This window comes from Liolophura sinensis, chromosome 11 (genome assembly GCF_032854445.1).
Source record: "Liolophura sinensis isolate JHLJ2023 chromosome 11, CUHK_Ljap_v2, whole genome shotgun sequence".
In the NCBI taxonomy this organism is placed as follows: domain Eukaryota; kingdom Metazoa; phylum Mollusca; class Polyplacophora; order Chitonida; family Chitonidae; genus Liolophura; species Liolophura sinensis.
Window position 1 is genome coordinate 9,929,160 of NC_088305.1, and position 18,151 is coordinate 9,947,310.

An 18,151-nucleotide genomic window follows, 5' to 3' on the forward strand; every position below is an offset into this window, starting at 1 on the left:
AGGTCGTTCTGTTTTAATAAATGTGCTTGCCTTGTCTAAATTGTGGTATGTCGGTTCTGTTTTGCCTCTGTCTGCTGAGTTCCTTAAGTTGATTAATCATTCAGTCTTTCAGTTCTTTTGGGGAGGCACTCACGAGTGTCTAAAGAGGGAGGTTTTATTCAATCCAGTCCATTCTGGGGGTTTTGGTTTAGTTCATATTCCCTCTAAGTTGAAAGCTTTTTACCTTATGCATTTAAAACGTTTTGTTTCTTTATTTCAGACGGAGGAGTGCCCAATGTGGTGTTACTTCGCCGTCTATTGGGTGGGTATTCAGTTGCGTACTCTTTGTCCTTCATTTGCAAGTAATTTTATCCCTCATTCTGTTTCAGTTCCTTTGTTTTATGAGAATGCCCTAAAAGCATTCTCTGAATTTGTTTCATTATCCCCCGACACCGATCTACTGTCCTTCTCGTCCAAGAAAGCCTATGTTGTTTTAGTTTCCCCTGTCTGTGTCCAACCCCCTGTTTTAAAGTTATTCCCGTCCATTGACCTCGTATCTGTGTATAAGAACATAAATGTAAATATTCTAGAAAATAATGTTAAAAACTTTTTGTATAGACTTGTTAATAGAATTTTATATACTGGTAGTTTTTTAAATAAGATCTGTAGAGAGCCACGTTGCCATTTATGTTTGTTTTGTGGTACTCATTGGGAAACCATTGAGCACCTGTTCTTTTCTTGCAGTTTTGTTCGACCCTTATGGGATTATCTTTCAGATTTGATTGAACGTTTGACTTTAATTTCTGTTCGTTTTTCTCTTCAGACTGTTGTGTTTTCTGTTTTCACGCCTTGTGAAAACAAATTTTGTAATGATTTGTTTCTGTTCCTTATTTCTCAGTTGAAGTGGATTGTGTGGAAGTGTAGAAATGAACGCAGGCTTCATCGTCGCACTTTCACTCGATCCCGCATAATTTCTCTCTTTGAGTCTTCAGTTCGTTCTCGCATCCGTGTTGATTTCTGTCGTTTTCCTATCCCTCAGTTTCTTGATCAGTGGTCCTGCGACCTTCGTTTCTGTTTTATAAATGTAAATAATGAGTTAGAATTTTTGCTTTAAATGCATGTGGATTACTTTTGTATTATAAACTACTTACCTGCTTGTTAACTGCGACTTCTCAGTATATTGATTACTAAATGCTGTTTATAAATAATTGTCTATGTCTGTCTGTGTTACTTAGTGTAAACCATGTCAATATCAGTATAAATATTTGTATATACTCACCTTTATCTCTTTTACTTACCTGTTGCTGGCGCGGGTCGCTGGCATTTTCTCATCCTGTTTTTATCCTTCATCGTTGTACATAATGCATGCTCCATTCCTGTAAATAGAGAAGTCGCAGAATGAATTAAATGCATGTATATCCTTGTATAATAAACGTCTTTTCAAAGAAAAAAAAGAATGAGCTCTCAATTATGACGCTTGAGTAATCAGCTTTGTCCAGTGGCGGTGCCATAGCCAATGAGGAAAATCCGAGGCGTGGTTATTGCTAGTTGAAAACTATTCCCAATACCCCGCGCTGGCGGTCTGAAATACGATCGCCGGTCGCTATTTTTGGATGCTCTTTCGGGAGCCAGATTTCTTTAACTCAAACATAGAAAAACAAACGTTGTCTTCAGTAGAAGCTGAATGTCATCTATTTGTCGGAAGTATGTCAATTGGGCCATTCAAAAAAATCGCCTTCCGCAAGACAGGCACACACGCAGCAAATGCAAATAACTTCCCAAATTTAGTAACGAGGTTGTTGCTAAATGTATAGTTAGAGCATTGTAAAAACTTACATATGGTAAAACTTCCAGGGCATGGGGAATTTTCCTCGCCGGAATGTTATGTCTTTTAAAGAAAACCGAAGAAATTTTCCTATAACCTAACTAGCTTAAAAATAACGATGGAGCCATTTCCGAAATATGGTGACGAGCACGACGACCCTTCTGTGTTTGTGTGTGTTGAAGCTCCGTCTTTAGCTACGGGTAGAGTTGAATGAGCTCTCAATTATGACGCTTGAGTAATCAGCTTTGCGCAGTGGCGGTACCATAGCCAATGAGGAAAATCCGAGGCGTGGTTATTGCTAGTTGAAAACTATTCCCAATACCCCGCGCTGGCGGTCTGAAATACGATCGCCGGTCGCTATTTTTGGATGCTCTTACGGGAGCAACAATTCTTAACTCAAACATAGAAACACAAACATTTTGTCCTCAGTGCAAGCTGAATGTCATCTATTTGTTGGAAGCATGTCATTTGGGCCATTGAAAATAACGCCTTCCGCAAGACAGGCACATACGCAGCAAATGCAAATAAGTTCCCAAATTTAGTAATGATGTTGCTAAATGTATAGTCAGAGAATTGTAAAAATTTACATATAGTACACCTCCCGGGGCATGGGGAATTTTCCTCGCCGGAATGTTATCAGGTATTCTAAAGAAAAGCGAAGAAATTTTCCTATAACCTAACTAGCTTAAAAATAATGATGGAGCCTTTTCCGAATTATGGTGACGAGCACAACCACCCGTCTGCGTTTGTGTGTGTTTAAGCCCCGTCTTTAGCTACGGGTAGAGTTGAATGAGCTTTCAATTATCCCTCTTGAGTAATCAGCTTTGCGCAGTGGCGGTACCATAGCCAATGAGGAAAATCCGAGGCGTGGTTATTGCTAGTTGAAAACTATTCCCAATACCCCGCGCTGGCGGTCTGAAATACGATCGCCGGTCGCAATTTTTGGATGCTCTCACGGGAGCAACAATTCTTAACTCAAACATAGAAACGCAAACATCTTGTCCTCAGTGCAAGCTGAATGCCATCTATTTATTGGAAGCATGTCATTTGGGCCATTGAAAATAACGCCTTCCGCAAGACAGGCACATACGCAGCAAATGCAAATAAGTTCCCAAATTTAGTAATGATGTTGTTGCTAAATGTATAGTCAGAGCATTGTAAAAACTTACATATGGTAAACCTTCTGGGGCATGGGGAATTTTCCTCGCCGGAATGTTATCAGGCCTTTTAAAGAAAACCGACGAAATTTTCTTATAACATAACTAGCTTGAAAATATTGATGGAGCCTTTTCCCAATTATGGTGATGAGCACAACGACTCGTCTGCGTTTGTGTGTGTTGAAGCCCGTTTTTTGCTACGGGTACAGTTGAATGAGCTCTCAATTATGACGCTTGAGTAATCAGCTTTGCGCAGTGGCGGTACCATAGCCAATGAGGAAAATCCGAGGCGTGGTTATTGCTAGTTGAAAACTATTCCCAATACCCCGCGCTGGCGGTCTGAAATACGATCGCCGGTCGCAATTTTCGGATACTCTTACGGGAGCAACAATTCTTAACTCAAACATAGAAAAACAAACATCTTGTCCTCAGTGCAAGCTAAATGTCATCAATTTGTTGGAAGCATGTCATTTGGGCCATTGAAAAAAAAACGCCTTCCGCAAGACAGGCACATACGCAGCAAATGCAAATAAGTTTTCAAATTTAGTAACGATGTTGTTGCTAAATGTATAGTTAGAGCATTGTGAAAACTTACATATGGTAAAACTTCCAGGGCATGGGGAATTTTCCTCGCCGGAATGTTATGTCTTTTAAAGAAAACCGAAGAAATTTTCCTATAACCTAACTAGCTTAAAAATAACGATGGAGCCATTTCCGAAATATGGTGACGAGCACGACGACCCTTCTGTGTTTGTGTGTGTTGAAGCCCCGTCTTTAGCTACGGGTAGAGTTGAATGAGCTCTCAATTATGACGCTTGAGTAATCAGCTTTGCGCAGTGGCGGTACCATAGCCAATGAGGAAAATCCGAGGCGTGGTTATTGCTAGTTGAAAACTATTCCCAATACCCCGCGCTGGCGGTCTGAAATACGATCGCCGGTCGCTATTTTTGGATGCTCTTACGGGAGCAACAATTCTTAACTCAAACATAGAAACACAAACATTTTGTCCTCAGTGCAAGCTGAATGTCATCTATTTGTTGGAAGCATGTCATTTGGGCCATTGAAAAAAACGCCTTCCGCAAGACAGGCACATACGCAGCAAATGCAAATAAGTTCCCAAATTTAGTAATGATGTTGCTAAATGTATAGTCAGAGAATTGTAAAAATTTACATATAGTACACCTCCCGGGGCATGGGGAATTTTCCTCGCCGGAATGTTATCAGGTATTCTAAAGAAAAGCGAAGAAATTTTCCTATAACCTAACTAGCTTAAAAATAATGATGGAGCCTTTTCCGAATTATGGTGACGAGCACAACCACCCGTCTGCGTTTGTGTGTGTTGAAGCCCCGTCTTTAGCTACGGGTACAGTTGAATGAGCTCTCAATTATCCCTCTTGAGTAATCAGCTTTGCGCAGTGGCGGTACCATAGCCAATGAGGAAAATCCGAGGCGTGGTTATTGCTAGTTGAAAACTATTCCCAATACCCCGCGCTGGCGGTCTGAAATACGATCGCCGGTCGCAATTTTTGGATGCTCTCACGGGAGCAACAATTCTTAACTCAAACATAGAAACGCAAACATCTTGTCCTCAGTGCAAGCTGAATGTCATCTATTTATTGGAAGCATGTCATTTGGGCCATTGAAAATAACGCCTTCCGCAAGACAGGCACATACGCAGCAAATGCAAATAAGTTCCCAAATTTAGTAATGATGTTGTTGCTAAATGTATAGTCAGAGCATTGTAAAAACTTACATATGGTAAACCTTCTGGGCATGGGGAATTTTCCTCGCCGGAATGTTATCAGGCCTTTTAAAGAAAACCGACGAAATTTTCCTATAACATAACTAGCTTGAAAATATTGATGGAGCCTTTTCCCAATTATGGTGACGAGCACAACGACTCGTCTGCGTTTGTGTGTGTTGAAGCCCGTTTTTTGCTACGGGTACAGTTGAATGAGCTCTCAATTATGACGCTTGAGTAATCAGCTTTGCGCAGTGGCGGTACCATAGCCAATGAGGAAAATCCGAGGCGTGGTTTTTGCTAGTTGAAAACTATTCCCAATACCCCGCGCTGGCGGTCTGAAATACGATCGCCGGTCGCAATTTTCGGATGTTCTTACGGGAGCAACAATTCTTAACTCAAACATAGAAACACAAACATCTTGTCCTCAGTGCAAGCTAAATGTCATCTATTTGTTGGAAGCATGTCATTTGGGCCATTGAAAAAAAAACGCCTTCCGCAAGACAGGCACATACGCAGCAAATGCAAATAAGTTTTCAAATTTAGTAACGTTGTTGTTGCTAAATGTATAGTTAGAGCATTGTGAAAACTTACATATGGTAAAACTTCCAGGGCATGGGGAATTTTCCTCGCCGGAATGTTATGTCTTTTAAAGAAAACCGACGAAATTTTCCTATAACCTAACTAGCTTAAAAATAACGATGGAGCCATTTCCGAAATATGGTGACGAGCACGACGACCCTTCTGTGTTTGTGTGTGTTGAAGCCCCGTCTTTAGCTACGGGTAGAGTTGAATGAGCTCTCAATTATGACGCCTGAGTAATCAGCTTTGCGCAGTGGCGGTACCATAGTCAATGAGGAAAATCCGAGGCGTGGTTATTGCTAGTTGAAAACTATTCCCAATACCCCGCGCTGGCGGTCTGAAATACGATCGCCGGTCGCTATTTTTGGATGCTCTTACGGGAGCAACAATTCTTAACTCAAACATAGAAACACAAACATCTTGTCCTCAGTGCAAGCTGAATGTCATCTATTTGTTGGAAGCATGTCATTTGGGCCATTGAAAAAAACGCCTTCCGCAAGACAGGCACATACGCAGCAAATGCAAATAAGTTCCCAAATTTAGTAATGATGTTGTTGCTAAATGTATAGTCAGAGCATTGTAAAAACTTACATACACCTCCCGGGGCATGGGGAATTTTCCTCGCCGGAATGTTTTCAGGTCTTTTAAAGAAAACCGACGAAATTGTCCTGTAACCTAACTAGCTTGAAAATAACGATGGAGCCTTTTCCGAAATATGGTGGCGATAACAACGACCCGTCTGCTTTTGTGTGTGTTGAAGCCCCGTCTTTAGCTACGGGTAGAGTTGAATGAGCTCTCAATTATGACGCTTGAGTAATCAGCTTTGCGCAGTGGCGGTACCATAGCCAATGAGGAAAATCCGAGGCGTGGTTATTGCTAGTTGAAAACTATTCCCAATACCCCGCGCTGGCGGTCTGAAATACGATCGCCGGTCGCAATTTTCGGATGCTCTTACGGGAGCAACAATTCTTAACTCAAACATAGAAACACAAACATCTTGTCCTCAGTGCAAGCTGAATGTCATCTATTTGTTGGAAGCATGTCATTTGGGCCATTGAAAAAAAACGCCTTCCGCAAGACAGGCACATACGCAGTAAATGCAAATAAGTTCTCAAATTTAGTAACGAGGTTGTTGCTAAATGTATAGTTAGAGCATTGTAAAAACTTACATATGGTAAAACTTCCAGGGCATGGGGAATTTTCCTCGCCGGAATGTTATGTCTTTTAAAGAAAACCGACGAAATTTTCCTATAACCTAACTAGCTTAAAAATAACGATGGAGCCATTTCCGAAATATGGTGACGAGCACGACGACCCTTCAGTGTTTGTGTGTGTTGAAGCCCCGTCTTTAGCTACGGGTAGAGTTGAATGAGCTCTCAATTATGACGCTTGAGTAATCAGCTTTGCGCAGTGGCGGTACCATAGCCAATGAGGAAAATCCGAGGCGTGGTTATTGCTAGTTGAAAACTATTCCCAATACCCCGCGCTGGCGGTCTGAAATACGATCGCCGGTCGCTATTTTTGGATGCGCTTACGGGAGCAACAATTCTTAACTCAAACATAGAAACACAAACATTTTGTCCTCAGTGCAAGCTGAATGTCATCTATTTGTTGGAAGCATGTCATTTGGGCCATTGAAAAAAACGCCTTCCGCAAGACAGGCACATACGCAGCATATGCAATCAAGTTCCCAAATTTAGTAATGATGTTGTTGCTAAATGTATAGTCAGAGCATTGTAAAAACTTACATATAGTACACCTACCTGGGCATGGGGAACTTTCCTCGCCGGAATGTTATCATGTCTTTTAAAGAAAACCGACGAAATTTTCCTATAACCTAACTAGCTTGAAAATATTGATGGAGCCTTTTCCTAATTGTGGTGACGAGCACAACGACCCGTCCGCGTTTGTGTGTGTTGAAGCCCCGTCTTTAGCTACGGGTACAGTTGAATGAGCTCTCAATTATGACGCTTGAGTAATCAGCTTTGCGCAGTGGCGGTACCATAGCCAATGAGGAAAATCCGAGGCGTGGTTATTGCTAGTTGAAAACTATTCCCAATACCCCGCGCTGGCGGCCTGAAATACGATCGCCGGTCGCTATTTTTGGATGCTCTTACGGGAGCAACAATTCTTAACTCAAACATAGAAACACAAACATTTTGTCCTCAGTGCAAGCTGAATGTCATCTATTTGTTGGAAGCATGTCATTTGGGCCATTGAAAAAAACGCCTTCCGCAAGACAGGCACATACGCAGCAAATGCAAATAAGTTCTCAAATTTAGTAACGATGTTGTTGCTAAATGTATAGTCAGAGCATTGTAAAAACTTACATATGGTAAAACTTCCAGGGCATGGGGAACTTTCCTCGCCGGAATGTTATGTCTTTTAAAGAAAACCGACGAAATTTTCCTATAACCTAACTAGCTTAAAATTAACGATGGAGCCATTTCCGAAATATGGTGACAAGCACGACGACACTTCTGTATTTGTGTGTGTTGAAGCCCCGTCTTTAGCTACGGGTACAGTTGAATGAGCTCTCAATTATGACGCTTGAGTAATCAGCTTTGCGCAGTGGCGGTACCATAGCCAATGAGGAAAATCCGAGGCGTGGTTATTGCTAGTTGAAAACTATTCCCAATACCCCGCGCTGGCGGTCTGAAATACGATCGCCGGTGGCTATTTTTGGATGCTCTTACGGGAGCAACAATTCTTAACTCAAACATAGAAACACAAACATTTTGTCCTCAGTGCAAGCTGAATGTCATCTATTTGTTGGAAGCATGTCATTTGGGCCATTGAAAAAAACGCCTTCCGCAAGACAGGCACATACGCAGCAAATGCAAATAAGTTCCCAAATTTAGTAATGATGTTGTTGCTAAATGTATAGTCAGAGCATTGTAAAAACTTACATATAGTACACCTACCTGGGCATGGGGAACTTTCCTCACGGGAATGTTAACATGTCTTTTAAAGAAAACCGACGAAATTTTCCTATAACCTAACTAGCTTGAAATAACGATGGAGCCTTTTCCGAAATATGGTGACGAGCACGACGACCCGTCTGCGTTTGTGTGTGTTGAAGCCCCGTCTTTAGCTACGGGTACAGTATAATGAGCTCTCAGTTATGACGCTTGAGTAATCAGCTTTGCGCAGTGGCGGTACCATAGCCAATGAGGAAAATCCGAGGCGTGGTTATTGCTAGTTGAAAACTATTCCCAATACCCCGCGCTGGCGGTCTGAAATACGATCGCAGGTCGCTATTTTTGGATGCTCTTACGGGAGCAACAATTCTTAACTCAAACATAGAAACACAAACATCTTGTCCTCAGTGCAAGCTGAATGTCATCTATTTGTTGGAAGCATGTCATTTGGGCCATTGAAAAAAACGCCTTCCGCAAGACAGGCACATACACAGCAAATGCAAGTAAGTTCCCAAATTTAGTAATGATGTTGTTGCTAAATGTATAGTCAGAGCATTGTAAAAACTTACATACACCTCCCGGGGCATGGGAAATTTTCCTCGCCGGAATGTTTTCAGGTCTTTTAAAGAAAACCGACGAAATTGTCCTGTAACCTAACTAGCTTGAAAATAACGATGAAGCCTTTTCCGAAATATGGTGACGATAACAACGACCCGTCTGCTTTTGTGTGTGTTGAAGCCCCATCTTTAGCTACGGGTACAGTTGAATGAGCTCTCAATTATGACGCTTGAGTAATCAGCTTTGCGCAGTGGCGGTACCATAGCCAATGAGGAAAATCCGAGGCGTGGTTATTGCTAGTTGAAAACTATTCCCAATACCCCGCGCTGGCGGTCTGAAATACGATCGCCGGTCACTATATTTGGATGCTCTTACGGGAGCAACATTTCTTAACTCAAACACAGAAACACAAACATCTTGTCCTTAGTGCAAGGTGAATGTTATCTATTTGTTGGAAGCATGTCATTTGGGCCATTGAAAATAACGCCTTCCGCAAGACAGGCACATACGCAGCAAATGCAAATAAGTTCCCAAATTTAGTAATGATGTTGTTGCTAAATGTATAGTCAGAGAATTGTAAAAACTTACATATAGTACACCTCCCGGGGCATGGGGAATTTTCCTCGCCGGAATGTTATCAGGTATTCTAAAGAAAACCGAAGAAATTTTCCTATAACCTAACTAGCTTAAAAATAACGATGGAGCCATTTCCGAAATATGGTGACAAGCACGACGACCCTTATGTGTTTGTGTGTGTTGAAGCCCCGTCTTTAGCTACGGGTAGAGTTGAATGAGCTCTCAATTATGACGCTTTAGTAATCAGCTTTGCGCAGTGGCGGTACCATAGCCAATGAGGAAAATCCGAGGCGTGGTTATTGCTAGTTGAAAACTATTCCCAATACCCCGCGCTGGCGGTCTGAAATACGATCGCCGGTCGCTATTTTTGGATGCTCTTACGGGAGCAACAATTCTTAACTCAAACATAGAAACACAAACATTTTGTCCTCAGTGCAAGCTGAATGTCATCTATTTGTTGGAAGCATGTCATTTGGGCCATTGAAAAAAACGCCTTCCGCAAGACAGGCACATACGCAGCAAATGCAAATAAGTTCCCAAATTTAGTAATGATGTTGCTAAATGTATAGTCAGAGAATTGTAAAAATTTACATATAGTACACCTCCCGGGGCATGGGGAATTTTCCTCGCCGGAATGTTATCAGGTATTCTAAAGAAAAGCGAAGAAATTTTCCTATAACCTAACTAGCTTAAAAATAATGATGGAGCCTTTTCCGAATTATGGTGACGAGCACAACCACCCGTCTGCGTTTGTGTGTGTTGAAGCCCCGTCTTTAGCTACGGGTACAGTTGAATGAGCTCTCAATTATCCCTCTTGAGTAATCAGCTTTGCGCAGTGGCGGTACCATAGCCAATGAGGAAAATCCGAGGCGTGGTTATTGCTAGTTGAAAACTATTCCCAATACCCCGCGCTGGCGGTCTGAAATACGATCGCCGGTCGCAATTTTTGGATGCTCTCACGGGAGCAACAATTCTTAACTCAAACATAGAAACGCAAACATCTTGTCCTCAGTGCAAGCTGAATGTCATCTATTTATTGGAAGCATGTCATTTGGGCCATTGAAAATAACGCCTTCCGCAAGACAGGCACATACGCAGCAAATGCAAATAAGTTCCCAAATTTAGTAATGATGTTGTTGCTAAATGTATAGTCAGAGCATTGTAAAAACTTACATATGGTAAACCTTCTGGGGCATGGGGAATTTTCCTCGCCGGAATGTTATCAGGCCTTTTAAAGAAAACCGACGAAATTTTCCTATAACATAACTAGCTTGAAAATATTGATGGAGCCTTTTCCCAATTATGGTGACGAGCACAACGACTCGTCTGCGTTTGTGTGTGTTGAAGCCCGTTTTTTGCTACGGGTACAGTTGAATGAGCTCTCAATTATGACGCTTGAGTAATCAGCTTTGCGCAGTGGCGGTACCATAGCCAATGAGGAAAATCCGAGGCGTGGTTTTTGCTAGTTGAAAACTATTCCCAATACCCCGCGCTGGCGGTCTGAAATACGATCGCCGGTCGCAATTTTCGGATGCTCTTACGGGAGCAACAATTCTTAACTCAAACATAGAAACACAAACATCTTGTCCTCAGTGCAAGCTAAATGTCATCTATTTGTTGGAAGCATGTCATTTGGGCCATTGAAAAAAAAACGCCTTCCGCAAGACAGGCACATACGCAGCAAATGCAAATAAGTTTTCAAATTTAGTAACGTTGTTGTTGCTAAATGTATAGTTAGAGCATTGTGAAAACTTACATATGGTAAAACTTCCAGGGCATGGGGAATTTTCCTCGCCGGAATGTTATGTCTTTTAAAGAAAACCGACGAAATTTTCCTATAACCTAACTAGCTTAAAAATAACGATGGAGCCATTTCCGAAATATGGTGACGAGCACGACGACCCTTCTGTGTTTGTGTGTGTTGAAGCCCCGTCTTTAGCTACGGGTAGAGTTGAATGAGCTCTCAATTATGACGCTTGAGTAATCAGCTTTGCGCAGTGGCGGTACCATAGTCGATTTGGAAAATCCGAGGCGTGGGTATTGCTAGTTGAAAACTATTCCCAATACCCCGCGCTGGCGGTCTGAAATACGATCGCCGGTCGCTATTTTTGGATGCTCTTACGGGAGCAACAATTCTTAACTCAAACATAGAAACACAAACATTTTGTCCTCAATGCAAGCTGAATGTCATCTATTTGTTGGAAGCATGTCATTTGGGCCATTGAAAAAAACGCCTTCCGCAAGACAGGCACATACGCAGCAAATGCAAATAAGTTCCCAAATTTAGTAATGATGTTGCTAAATGTATAGTCAGAGAATTGTAAAAATTTACATATAGTACACCTCCCGGGGCATGGGGAATTTTCCTCGCCGGAATGTTATCAGGTATTCTAAAGAAAAGCGAAGAAATTTTCCTATAACCTAACTAGCTTAAAAATAATGATGGAGCCTTTTCCGAATTATGGTGACGAGCACAACCACCCGTCTGCGTTTGTGTGTGTTGAAGCCCCGTCTTTAGCTACGGGTACAGTTGAATGAGCTCTCAATTATCCCTCTTGAGTAATCAGCTTTGCGCAGTGGCGGTACCATAGCCAATGAGGAAAATCCGAGGCGTGGTTATTGCTAGTTGAAAACTATTCCCAATACCCCGCGCTGGCGGTCTGAAATACGATCGCCGGTCGCAATTTTTGGATGCTCTCACGGGAGCAACAATTCTTAACTCAAACATAGAAACGCAAACATCTTGTCCTCAGTGCAAGCTGAATGTCATCTATTTATTGGAAGCATGTCATTTGGGCCATTGAAAATAACGCCTTCCGCAAGACAGGCACATACGCAGCAAATGCAAATAAGTTCCCAAATTTAGTAATGATGTTGTTGCTAAATGTATAGTCAGAGCATTGTAAAAACTTACATATGGTAAACCTTCTGGGGCATGGGGAATTTTCCTCGCCGGAATGTTATCAGGCCTTTTAAAGAAAACCGACGAAATTTTCCTATAACATAACTAGCTTGAAAATATTGATGGAGCCTTTTCCCAATTATGGTGACGAGCACAACGACTCGTCTGCGTTTGTGTGTGTTGAAGCCCGTTTTTTGCTACGGGTACAGTTGAATGAGCTCTCAATTATGACGCTTGAGTAATCAGCTTTGCGCAGTGGCGGTACCATAGCCAATGAGGAAAATCCGAGGCGTGGTTTTTGCTAGTTGAAAACTATTCCCAATACCCCGCGCTGGCGGTCTGAAATACGATCGCCGGTCGCAATTTTCGGATGCTCTTACGGGAGCAACAATTCTTAACTCAAACATAGAAACACAAACATCTTGTCCTCAGTGCAAGCTAAATGTCATCTATTTGTTGGAAGCATGTCATTTGGGCCATTGAAAAAAAAACGCCTTCCGCAAGACAGGCACATACGCAGCAAATGCAAATAAGTTTTCAAATTTAGTAACGTTGTTGTTGCTAAATGTATAGTTAGAGCATTGTGAAAACTTACATATGGTAAAACTTCCAGGGCATGGGGAATTTTCCTCGCCGGAATGTTATGTCTTTTAAAGAAAACCGACGAAATTTTCCTATAACCTAACTAGCTTAAAAATAACGATGGAGCCATTTCCGAAATATGGTGACGAGCACGACGACCCTTCTGTGTTTGTGTGTGTTGAAGCCCCGTCTTTAGCTACGGGTAGAGTTGAATGAGCTCTCAATTATGACGCTTGAGTAATCAGCTTTGCGCAGTGGCGGTACCATAGTCGATTTGGAAAATCCGAGGCGTGGTTATTGCTAGTTGAAAACTATTCCCAATACCCCGCGCTGGCGGTCTGAAATACGATCGCCGGTCGCTATTTTTGGATGCTCTTACGGGAGCAACAATTCTTAACTCAAACATAGAAACACAAACATTTTGTCCTCAGTGCAAGCTGAATGTCATCTATTTGTTGGAAGCATGTCATTTGGGCCATTGAAAAAAACGCCTTCCGCAAGACAGGCACATACGCAGCAAATGCAAATAAGTTCCCAAATTTAGTAATGATGTTGTTGCTAAATGTATAGTCAGAGCATTGTAAAAACTTACATACACCTCCCGGGGCATGGGGAATTTTCCTCGCCGGAATGTTTTCAGGTCTTTTAAAGAAAACCGACGAAATTGTCCTGTAACCTAACTAGCTTGAAAATAACGATGGAGCCTTTTCCGAAATATGGTGGCGATAACAACGACCCGTCTGCTTTTGTGTGTGTTGAAGCCCCGTCTTTAGCTACGGGTAGAGTTGAATGAGCTCTCAATTATGACGCTTGAGTAATCAGCTTTTCGCAGTGGCGGTACCATAGCCAATGAGGAAAATCCGAGGCGTGGTTATTGCTAGTTGAAAACTATTCCCAATACCCCGCGCTGGCGGTCTGAAATACGATCGCCGGTCGCAATTTTCGGATGCTCTTACGGGAGCAACAATTCTTAACTCAAACATAGAAACACAAACATCTTGTCCTCAGTGCAAGCTGAATGTCATCTATTTGTTGGAAGCATGTCATTTGGGCCATTGAAAAAAAACGCCTTCCGCAAGACAGGCACATACGCAGTAAATGCAAATAAGTTCTCAAATTTAGTAACGAGGTTGTTGCTAAATGTATAGTTAGAGCATTGTAAAAACTTACATATGGTAAAACTTCCAGGGCATGGGGAATTTTCCTCGCCGGAATGTTATGTCTTTTAAAGAAAACCGACGAAATTTTCCTATAACCTAACTAGCTTAAAAATAACGATGGAGCCATTTCCGAAATATGGTGACGAGCACGACGACCCTTCTGTGTTTGTGTGTGTTGAAGCCCCGTCTTTAGCTACGGGTAGAGTTGAATGAGCTCTCAATTATGACGCTTGAGTAATCAGCTTTGCGCAGTGGCGGTACCATAGCCAATGAGGAAAATCCGAGGCGTGGTTATTGCTAGTTGAAAACTATTCCCAATACCCCGCGCTGGCGGTCTGAAATACGATCGCCGGTCGCTATTTTTGGATGCGCTTACTGGAGCAACAATTCTTAACTCAAACATAGAAACACAAACATTTTGTCCTCAGTGCAAGCTGAATGTCATCTATTTGTTGGAAGCATGTCATTTGGGCCATTGAAAAAAACGCCTTCCGCAAGACAGGCACATACGCAGCATATGCAAATAAGTTCCCAAATTTAGTAATGATGTTGTTGCTAAATGTATAGTCAGAGCATTGTAAAAACTTACATACACCTCCCGGGGCATGGGAAATTTTCCTCGCCGGAATGTTTTCAGGTCTTTTAAAGAAAACCGACGAAATTGTCCTGTAACCTAACTAGCTTGAAAATAACGATGAAGCCTTTTCCGAAATATGGTGACGATAACAACGACCCGTCTGCTTTTGTGTGTGTTGAAGCCCCATCTTTAGCTACGGGTAGAGTTGAATGAGCTCTCAATTATGACGCTTGAGTAATCAGCTTTGCGCAGTGGCGGTACCATAGCCAATGAGGAAAATCCGAGGCGTGGTTATTGCTAGTTGAAAACTATTCCCAATACCCCGCGCTGGCGGTCTGAAATACGATCGCCGGTCACTATATTTGGATGCTCTTACGGGAGCAACATTTCTTAACTCAAACACAGAAACACAAACATCTTGTCCTTAGTGCAAGGTGAATGTTATCTATTTGTTGGAAGCATGTCATTTGGGCCATTGAAAATAACGCCTTCCGCAAGACAGGCACATACGCAGCAAATGCAAATAAGTTCCCAAATTTAGTAATGATGTTGTTGCTAAATGTATAGTCAGAGAATTGTAAAAACTTACATATAGTACACCTCCCGGGGCATGGGGAATTTTCCTCGCCGGAATGTTATCAGGTATTCTAAAGAAAACCGAAGAAATTTTCCTATAACCTAACTAGCTTAAAAATAACGATGGAGCCATTTCCGAAATATGGTGACAAGCACGACGACCCTTATGTGTTTGTGTGTGTTGAAGCCCCGTCTTTAGCTACGGGTAGAGTTGAATGAGCTCTCAATTATGACGCTTTAGTAATCAGCTTTGCGCAGTGGCGGTACCATAGCCAATGAGGAAAATCCGAGGCGTGGTTATTGCTAGTTGAAAACTATTCCCAATACCCCGCGCTGGCGGTCTGAAATACGATCGCCGGTCGCTATTTTTGGATGCTCTTACGGGAGCAACAATTCTTAACTCAAACATAGAAACACAAACATTTTGTCCTCAGTGCAAGCTGAATGTCATCTATTTGTTGGAAGCATGTCATTTGGGCCATTGAAAAAAACGCCTTCCGCAAGACAGGCACATACGCAGCAAATGCAAATAAGTTCCCAAATTTAGTAATGATGTTGCTAAATGTATAGTCAGAGAATTGTAAAAATTTACATATAGTACACCTCCCGGGGCATGGGGAATTTTCCTCGCCGGAATGTTATCAGGTATTCTAAAGAAAAGCGAAGAAATTTTCCTATAACCTAACTAGCTTAAAAATAATGATGGAGCCTTTTCCGAATTATGGTGACGAGCACAACCACCCGTCTGCGTTTGTGTGTGTTGAAGCCCCGTCTTTAGCTACGGGTACAGTTGAATGAGCTCTCAATTATCCCTCTTGAGTAATCAGCTTTGCGCAGTGGCGGTACCATAGCCAATGAGGAAAATCCGAGGCGTGGTTATTGCTAGTTGAAAACTATTCCCAATACCCCGCGCTGGCGGTCTGAAATACGATCGCCGGTCGCAATTTTTGGATGCTCTCACGGGAGCAACAATTCTTAACTCAAACATAGAAACGCAAACATCTTGTCCTCAGTGCAAGCTGAATGTCATCTATTTATTGGAAGCATGTCATTTGGGCCATTGAAAATAACGCCTTCCGCAAGACAGGCACATACGCAGCAAATGCAAATAAGTTCCCAAATTTAGTAATGATGTTGTTGCTAAATGTATAGTCAGAGCATTGTAAAAACTTACATATGGTAAACCTTCTGGGGCATGGGGAATTTTCCTCGCCGGAATGTTATCAGGCCTTTTAAAGAAAACCGACGAAATTTTCCTATAACATAACTAGCTTGAAAATATTGATGGAGCCTTTTCCCAATTATGGTGACGAGCACAACGACTCGTCTGCGTTTGTGTGTGTTGAAGCCCGTTTTTTGCTACGGGTACAGTTGAATGAGCTCTCAATTATGACGCTTGAGTAATCAGCTTTGCGCAGTGGCGGTACCATAGCCAATGAGGAAAATCCGAGGCGTGGTTTTTGCTAGTTGAAAACTATTCCCAATACCCCGCGCTGGCGGTCTGAAATACGATCGCCGGTCGCAATTTTCGGATGCTCTTACGGGAGCAACAATTCTTAACTCAAACATAGAAACACAAACATCTTGTCCTCAGTGCAAGCTAAATGTCATCTATTTGTTGGAAGCATGTCATTTGGGCCATTGAAAAAAAAACGCCTTCCGCAAGACAGGCACATACGCAGCAAATGCAAATAAGTTTTCAAATTTAGTAACGTTGTTGTTGCTAAATGTATAGTTAGAGCATTGTGAAAACTTACATATGGTAAAACTTCCAGGGCATGGGGAATTTTCCTCGCCGGAATGTTATGTCTTTTAAAGAAAACCGACGAAATTTTCCTATAACCTAACTAGCTTAAAAATAACGATGGAGCCATTTCCGAAATATGGTGACGAGCACGACGACCCTTCTGTGTTTGTGTGTGTTGAAGCCCCGTCTTTAGCTACGGGTAGAGTTGAATGAGCTCTCAATTATGACGCTTGAGTAATCAGCTTTGCGCAGTGGCGGTACCATAGTCGATTTGGAAAATCCGAGGCGTGGTTATTGCTAGTTGAAAACTATTCCCAATACCCCGCGCTGGCGGTCTGAAATACGATCGCCGGTCGCTATTTTTGGATGCTCTTACGGGAGCAACAATTCTTAACTCAAACATAGAAACACAAACATTTTGTCCTCAGTGCAAGCTGAATGTCATCTATTTGTTGGAAGCATGTCATTTGGGCCATTGAAAAAAACGCCTTCCGCAAGACAGGCACATACGCAGCAAATGCAAATAAGTTCCCAAATTTAGTAATGATGTTGTTGCTAAATGTATAGTCAGAGCATTGTAAAAACTTACATACACCTCCCGGGGCATGGGGAATTTTCCTCGCCGGAATGTTTTCAGGTCTTTTAAAGAAAACCGACGAAATTGTCCTGTAACCTAACTAGCTTGAAAATAACGATGGAGCCTTTTCCGAAATATGGTGGCGATAACAACGACCCGTCTGCTTTTGTGTGTGTTGAAGCCCCGTCTTTAGCTACGGGTAGAGTTGAATGAGCTCTCAATTATGACGCTTGAGTAATCAGCTTTGCGCAGTGGCGGTACCATAGCCAATGAGGAAAATCCGAGGCGTGGTTATTGCTAGTTGAAAACTATTCCCAATACCCCGCGCTGGCGGTCTGAAATACGATCGCCGGTCGCAATTTTCGGATGCTCTTACGGGAGCAACAATTCTTAACTCAAACATAGAAACACAAACATCTTGTCCTCAGTGCAAGCTGAATGTCATCTATTTGTTGGAAGCATGTCATTTGGGCCATTGAAAAAAAACGCCTTCCGCAAGACAGGCACATACGCAGTAAATGCAAATAAGTTCTCAAATTTAGTAACGAGGTTGTTGCTAAATGTATAGTTAGAGCATTGTAAAAACTTACATATGGTAAAACTTCCAGGGCATGGGGAATTTTCCTCGCCGGAATGTTATGTCTTTTAAAGAAAACCGACGAAATTTTCCTATAACCTAACTAGCTTAAAA

The 18,151-nt window shown here is 42.1% G+C and overlaps 29 non-coding genes across 29 annotated transcripts; all 29 read left to right on the forward strand.

Moving 5' to 3' along the window:
* Positions 1–1,466: 1,466 nt before the first annotated feature.
* On the forward strand, positions 1,467–1,607 carry LOC135478394 (U4 spliceosomal RNA). Its single transcript, XR_010445313.1, has one exon. It is a non-coding gene; the product is annotated as a U4 spliceosomal RNA (small nuclear RNA).
* A 438-nt stretch (positions 1,608–2,045) lies between these two features.
* Positions 2,046–2,186, forward strand: LOC135478431 (U4 spliceosomal RNA). Its single transcript, XR_010445346.1, has one exon. It is a non-coding gene; the product is annotated as a U4 spliceosomal RNA (small nuclear RNA).
* A 438-nt stretch (positions 2,187–2,624) lies between these two features.
* On the forward strand, positions 2,625–2,765 carry LOC135478494 (U4 spliceosomal RNA). The gene has a single exon (XR_010445407.1). It is a non-coding gene; the product is annotated as a U4 spliceosomal RNA (small nuclear RNA).
* Positions 2,766–3,205: 440 nt separating this feature from the next.
* Positions 3,206–3,346, forward strand: LOC135478419 (U4 spliceosomal RNA). Its single transcript, XR_010445335.1, has one exon. It is a non-coding gene; the product is annotated as a U4 spliceosomal RNA (small nuclear RNA).
* Positions 3,347–3,786: 440 nt separating this feature from the next.
* On the forward strand, positions 3,787–3,927 carry LOC135478442 (U4 spliceosomal RNA). The gene has a single exon (XR_010445357.1). It is a non-coding gene; the product is annotated as a U4 spliceosomal RNA (small nuclear RNA).
* Positions 3,928–4,365: 438 nt separating this feature from the next.
* Positions 4,366–4,506, forward strand: LOC135478612 (U4 spliceosomal RNA). Its single transcript, XR_010445518.1, has one exon. It is a non-coding gene; the product is annotated as a U4 spliceosomal RNA (small nuclear RNA).
* A 439-nt stretch (positions 4,507–4,945) lies between these two features.
* Positions 4,946–5,086, forward strand: LOC135478805 (U4 spliceosomal RNA). The gene has a single exon (XR_010445701.1). It is a non-coding gene; the product is annotated as a U4 spliceosomal RNA (small nuclear RNA).
* Positions 5,087–5,526: 440 nt separating this feature from the next.
* On the forward strand, positions 5,527–5,667 carry LOC135478828 (U4 spliceosomal RNA). The gene has a single exon (XR_010445723.1). It is a non-coding gene; the product is annotated as a U4 spliceosomal RNA (small nuclear RNA).
* Positions 5,668–6,103: 436 nt separating this feature from the next.
* Positions 6,104–6,244, forward strand: LOC135478687 (U4 spliceosomal RNA). Its single transcript, XR_010445590.1, has one exon. It is a non-coding gene; the product is annotated as a U4 spliceosomal RNA (small nuclear RNA).
* Positions 6,245–6,683: 439 nt separating this feature from the next.
* Positions 6,684–6,824, forward strand: LOC135478388 (U4 spliceosomal RNA). The gene has a single exon (XR_010445308.1). It is a non-coding gene; the product is annotated as a U4 spliceosomal RNA (small nuclear RNA).
* A 441-nt stretch (positions 6,825–7,265) lies between these two features.
* On the forward strand, positions 7,266–7,406 carry LOC135478901 (U4 spliceosomal RNA). Its single transcript, XR_010445790.1, has one exon. It is a non-coding gene; the product is annotated as a U4 spliceosomal RNA (small nuclear RNA).
* Positions 7,407–7,844: 438 nt separating this feature from the next.
* Positions 7,845–7,985, forward strand: LOC135478364 (U4 spliceosomal RNA). Its single transcript, XR_010445290.1, has one exon. It is a non-coding gene; the product is annotated as a U4 spliceosomal RNA (small nuclear RNA).
* A 440-nt stretch (positions 7,986–8,425) lies between these two features.
* On the forward strand, positions 8,426–8,566 carry LOC135478877 (U4 spliceosomal RNA). Its single transcript, XR_010445768.1, has one exon. It is a non-coding gene; the product is annotated as a U4 spliceosomal RNA (small nuclear RNA).
* A 436-nt stretch (positions 8,567–9,002) lies between these two features.
* On the forward strand, positions 9,003–9,143 carry LOC135478396 (U4 spliceosomal RNA). The gene has a single exon (XR_010445315.1). It is a non-coding gene; the product is annotated as a U4 spliceosomal RNA (small nuclear RNA).
* Positions 9,144–9,584: 441 nt separating this feature from the next.
* LOC135478454 (U4 spliceosomal RNA) lies at positions 9,585–9,725 on the forward strand. The gene has a single exon (XR_010445368.1). It is a non-coding gene; the product is annotated as a U4 spliceosomal RNA (small nuclear RNA).
* Positions 9,726–10,163: 438 nt separating this feature from the next.
* LOC135478730 (U4 spliceosomal RNA) lies at positions 10,164–10,304 on the forward strand. The gene has a single exon (XR_010445629.1). It is a non-coding gene; the product is annotated as a U4 spliceosomal RNA (small nuclear RNA).
* Positions 10,305–10,744: 440 nt separating this feature from the next.
* LOC135478723 (U4 spliceosomal RNA) lies at positions 10,745–10,885 on the forward strand. Its single transcript, XR_010445623.1, has one exon. It is a non-coding gene; the product is annotated as a U4 spliceosomal RNA (small nuclear RNA).
* A 440-nt stretch (positions 10,886–11,325) lies between these two features.
* LOC135478409 (U4 spliceosomal RNA) lies at positions 11,326–11,466 on the forward strand. Its single transcript, XR_010445328.1, has one exon. It is a non-coding gene; the product is annotated as a U4 spliceosomal RNA (small nuclear RNA).
* Positions 11,467–11,904: 438 nt separating this feature from the next.
* Positions 11,905–12,045, forward strand: LOC135478846 (U4 spliceosomal RNA). Its single transcript, XR_010445740.1, has one exon. It is a non-coding gene; the product is annotated as a U4 spliceosomal RNA (small nuclear RNA).
* Positions 12,046–12,485: 440 nt separating this feature from the next.
* On the forward strand, positions 12,486–12,626 carry LOC135478736 (U4 spliceosomal RNA). The gene has a single exon (XR_010445635.1). It is a non-coding gene; the product is annotated as a U4 spliceosomal RNA (small nuclear RNA).
* Positions 12,627–13,066: 440 nt separating this feature from the next.
* Positions 13,067–13,207, forward strand: LOC135478405 (U4 spliceosomal RNA). The gene has a single exon (XR_010445324.1). It is a non-coding gene; the product is annotated as a U4 spliceosomal RNA (small nuclear RNA).
* A 436-nt stretch (positions 13,208–13,643) lies between these two features.
* LOC135478854 (U4 spliceosomal RNA) lies at positions 13,644–13,784 on the forward strand. Its single transcript, XR_010445746.1, has one exon. It is a non-coding gene; the product is annotated as a U4 spliceosomal RNA (small nuclear RNA).
* Positions 13,785–14,223: 439 nt separating this feature from the next.
* On the forward strand, positions 14,224–14,364 carry LOC135478387 (U4 spliceosomal RNA). The gene has a single exon (XR_010445307.1). It is a non-coding gene; the product is annotated as a U4 spliceosomal RNA (small nuclear RNA).
* Positions 14,365–14,800: 436 nt separating this feature from the next.
* LOC135478398 (U4 spliceosomal RNA) lies at positions 14,801–14,941 on the forward strand. The gene has a single exon (XR_010445317.1). It is a non-coding gene; the product is annotated as a U4 spliceosomal RNA (small nuclear RNA).
* A 441-nt stretch (positions 14,942–15,382) lies between these two features.
* LOC135478465 (U4 spliceosomal RNA) lies at positions 15,383–15,523 on the forward strand. Its single transcript, XR_010445379.1, has one exon. It is a non-coding gene; the product is annotated as a U4 spliceosomal RNA (small nuclear RNA).
* A 438-nt stretch (positions 15,524–15,961) lies between these two features.
* Positions 15,962–16,102, forward strand: LOC135478385 (U4 spliceosomal RNA). Its single transcript, XR_010445305.1, has one exon. It is a non-coding gene; the product is annotated as a U4 spliceosomal RNA (small nuclear RNA).
* Positions 16,103–16,542: 440 nt separating this feature from the next.
* On the forward strand, positions 16,543–16,683 carry LOC135478748 (U4 spliceosomal RNA). Its single transcript, XR_010445646.1, has one exon. It is a non-coding gene; the product is annotated as a U4 spliceosomal RNA (small nuclear RNA).
* A 440-nt stretch (positions 16,684–17,123) lies between these two features.
* Positions 17,124–17,264, forward strand: LOC135478406 (U4 spliceosomal RNA). The gene has a single exon (XR_010445325.1). It is a non-coding gene; the product is annotated as a U4 spliceosomal RNA (small nuclear RNA).
* A 436-nt stretch (positions 17,265–17,700) lies between these two features.
* On the forward strand, positions 17,701–17,841 carry LOC135478700 (U4 spliceosomal RNA). Its single transcript, XR_010445601.1, has one exon. It is a non-coding gene; the product is annotated as a U4 spliceosomal RNA (small nuclear RNA).
* Positions 17,842–18,151: the final 310 nt, after the last annotated feature.